The sequence below is a fragment of the Phaseolus vulgaris genome, chromosome 3 (assembly GCF_051622355.1).
Source record: "Phaseolus vulgaris cultivar YP4 chromosome 3, ASM5162235v1, whole genome shotgun sequence".
Lineage (NCBI taxonomy): Eukaryota > Viridiplantae > Streptophyta > Magnoliopsida > Fabales > Fabaceae > Phaseolus > Phaseolus vulgaris.
This window is the reverse complement of record NC_143500.1, coordinates 16,658,919-16,662,990: the sequence shown is the minus strand read 5'-3', so window position 1 is coordinate 16,662,990 and position 4,072 is coordinate 16,658,919.

Sequence of the window (4,072 nt, the reverse complement as noted above, 5' to 3'; positions counted from 1 at the left end):
ACCTAGCGATCGGAGGCACAAGTATAAAGTTTTTAAGCCCTCATCGCCAGTTGGCGATCGGAGGTGAAAGTCAAGTTTTTAAGTCCTCATCGCCACTCGGCGATTGGAGGCACAAGTTAAGTTTTAAACCCTCATCACCAGTTGGCGATCGGAGGTGAAAGTTAAGTTTTAAGCCCTCATCACCAGTTGGCAATCGGAGGTGAAAGTCAAGTTTTTAAGTCCTCATCGTCACTCGACGATTGGAGGCACAAGATAAGTTTTAAGTCCTCATCGTCACTCGGCGATCGGAGGCACTAGTATAAAGTCTTTAAGTCCTCATCGCCACTCGGCGATTGGAGGCACAAGATAAGTTTTAAGTCCTCATCGCCACTCGGCGGTCGGAGGCACTAGTATAAAATCTTTAAGTCCTCATCACCACTCGGCGATTGGAGGCACAAGATAAGTTTTTAGTCCTCATCGCCACTCGGCGATCAGAGGCACTAGTATAAAGTTTTAAGACCTCATCGCCACCTGGCGATCGGAGGCAAACGAGTATAAGTTTCAAGTCCTCATCGCTGCTTGGCGATTGGAGGCACAAGTTAAGTTTTAAGTCCTCATCGCCACTCGGCGATCGGAGGCACTAGTATAAAGTTTTAAGACCTCATCGCCACCTGGCGATCGGAGGCAAACGTATGAAGTTTTTAAGTCCTCATCGCCACCTAGCGATCGGAGGCACAAGTATAAAGTTTTTAAGCCCTCATCGCCAGTTGGCGATCGGAGGTGAAAGTCAAGTTTTTAAGTCCTGATCGCCACTCGGCGATTGGAGGCACAAGTTAAGTTTTAAACCCTCATCACCAGTTGGCGATCGGAGGTGAAAGTTAAGTTTTAAGCCCTCATCGCCAGTTGGCAATCGGAGGTGAAAGTCAAGTTTTTAAGTCCTCATCGTCACTCGACGATTGGAGGCACAAGATAAGTTTTAAGTCCTCATCGTCACTCGGCGATCGGAGGCACTAGTATAAAGTCTTTAAGTCCTCATCGCCACTCGGCGATTGGAGGCACAAGATAAGTTTTAAGTCCTCATCGCCACTCAGCAGTCGGAGGCACTAGTATAAAGTCTTTAAGTCCTCATCGCCACTCGGCGATTGGAGGCACAAGATAAGTTTTTAGTCCTCATCGCCACTCGGCGATCAGAGGCACTAGTATAAAGTTTTAAGACCTCATCGCCACCTGGCGATCGGAGGCAAACGAGTATAAGTTTCAAGTCCTCATCGCTGCTTGGCGATTGGAGGCACAAGTTAAGTTTTAAGTCCTCATCGCCACTCGGCGATCGGAGGCACTAGTATAAAGTTTTAAGACCTCATCGCCACCTGGCGATCGGAGGCAAATGTATGAAGTTTTTAAGTCCTCATCGCCACCTAGCGATCGGAGGCACAAGTATAAAGTTTTTAAGTCCTTGTCACCACCTGGCAATCAGAGGTGAAAGTTAAGTTTTAAGTCATACTCGCCAAGAACGAGTTTAGGCGAGAACAAATCAGAAGTCCTCCTCACCCTCGAGTGAGTTCAGGCAAGATGAGATTAAAAGTCCTCAGTGCATCCAGGGAAAAGGTAGCCCCTAGGCAAGTTGAGGCACCAGAGAAAGTCCTCCTCACCCTCGAGTGAGTTCAGGAAAAAACAGAATACAAGACCTCTTTGCTTAAGCAAATTGAGGCACCAGAAAAAGTCCTCCTCACCCTCGAGTGAGTTCAGGCAAGAACAGAATACAAGACCTATTTGCTAGGCAAGAACAGAATACAAGACCTCTTTGCTTAAGCAAATTGAGGCAAGTTCGAAAGTCCTCAGTCAGAACCAGGCCAACAAAGTTTTAGGCGATGACCTAGGAATACACATGTCACTTGGCAGATCAGGCAAGCGAGATTTCAGATACTAAAAATGACTCCCGCCTACTACTTAGTAAGTAATTTCGTGTCAAATGTTATTGCTACAGACTAACCGTTTGTTCAAGGTAAGTTGATTTCCAGGAAATTAAGCATCAGTTTGTGCTAAGTTAATTGGGTTGAGTAAAAACCAACCAAGTTGTCAGGTGATCGCACAACATATAAGTTATCAGGGTGGAAGAAGTCACAAGGTGGCTGAGGTAGGACACTTCACGACCTAGATCGTTGTAGGTAGAGAAGGATCCGAAAGGCAGCTCTACCCCAGATGAGGGAACAATGGTCAAGATCAAGTTGTTTCAGATTAAAGGCTCGGGGGATCCGTTAAAGGCAGTTCCCCTCCCAGAATGAGCAAAGTTGATAACTCAAGGTATGAGGCAGCTCCGCAGAGGACGCCTTGGCAGTTAAGAGGAAAATAGCATCCTTGGAAGCCTATGGCTTTGTGGTTGAGACTCGGAAGAAGAAGTACACGGCGAGAACTAAGTTAGCAGAGTTTGAGGCGATGACATAGAAGTGCGCATGTCACTTGGCAGATCAGGCGAGCTAGATTTTAGATACTAAGGCTGACCCACGCCTACTGCCCATTAAGTTGATTTTCACATAGCTAAGCACCAGTTGGCGCTAAGTCGATTTCTTTAAAGCAAGAGTTAGTCAGTTATATCGGATGATTACACAACAGATAAAAGCGAAACCATGCGCACATTTATATATATTGAAGAAGAAAATGGAACAGTGAACTTCTTAGTCTTTTTGCTGAAAACATGTTATCAGCTCAAGACTGGGGGGCTTGTGTACCGACCAGGTCATCAGGAGTGATGACGTGGACAAGAGAAAGGTGGTCAAGAAGTCAACGTAGTCGCCGTATGTAGAAGCGGCGTTCTGCAGTATACATAATCGGTTATCGCCGAGATGTGTCACCGCCAAGATGGGTCATCGCCCATCGCCTAAGCAAGACGTCACCCAAGAGAGGCATCGCCCAAGAGAAGCGTCGCGCAGAAGTAAGACGTCGCCGAGTAAGACGTCGCCGAGTAAGACGTCGCCGAGTAAGACGTCGCTGAGTAAGACGTCGGCTAAAGTGAGACATCGCCCCAAAGTAAGACATCACCCTAAAGTTGGGTGGCGGCACTGTGGGACCCTCCGCACAGAATAAACGATCGAGTCAAAGGGGCACGTGGCAATGCCCATGTGCTCATTGAAGATATCCAGGGAAGGCTGCATGCATGACACGTGATTAGTTAGGGCACCCACGAAGTATGATGGCGCGAGAGATACAGCGCTCAAGTTAGAGCCCAAGTGGCCACAAGGTTATTGATTGCACTTCAGATAAGGGAAGTCCATGTGCCAGATACGCTCAGATCCTATGAATAGCGGTGCAAGGACCTTCTCCAAGGAACCCTAGATAATAGCAAGCAACGCAGAGGTAAACCCTAGTTTTCACCTATATAAAGGGCACGAAGAACCCTAGTAAGGTACGCTTTGACAGTTACACGAGTTTTAACCTAATTCTCATAGTCACACAGAGCGCAAACCCTAGTTGTCTTCACAGCACCCCACAGTGAGCACAAGGCAATTAGGGCAACACAATTTAGCCACACAGTTTCAGTCATTGAGTTTATCATACAGTTTTCAGTCACTTTGGTGTTTCTCGCTAGCTGACTTGATCGTCGGAGTGCAAACGGTCGTGAGGGCGCCCCTTTGTTCTTCTTTTTCAGGTACTCATAGACGAGGCAAAACGAAGGTGCCCTAGCTCGTTAGGACAAGTCACGCATAAAGACGACCCAGATCAACCGACTAGAACATATATATATATATATATATATATATATATATATTTCCCATGTTTAATTTAATTTTTAAAAAATAATATTATTATAACAATATTTTTCAAAAGGTAATTTATGGCTAAGTTTATAATAAATAATTGGGATGCAAATAATATGTGAAGTATGAAACTCATTTTTATGGGTATTGTTGGAACCTATTCATATTTTGATGAAAAAAATTTGTTTTTTTTAATACAATTATGAATAATATTTAATTTTTTAATTGAAATATAAGAACGATGTTAAATTTGTCTCTATTTTTGTTTTCATATTCATTCTAATATACATCTTTATCCTCGTTTCTATTTTAAATTACTAAAATATTTTTAATTTATTAGA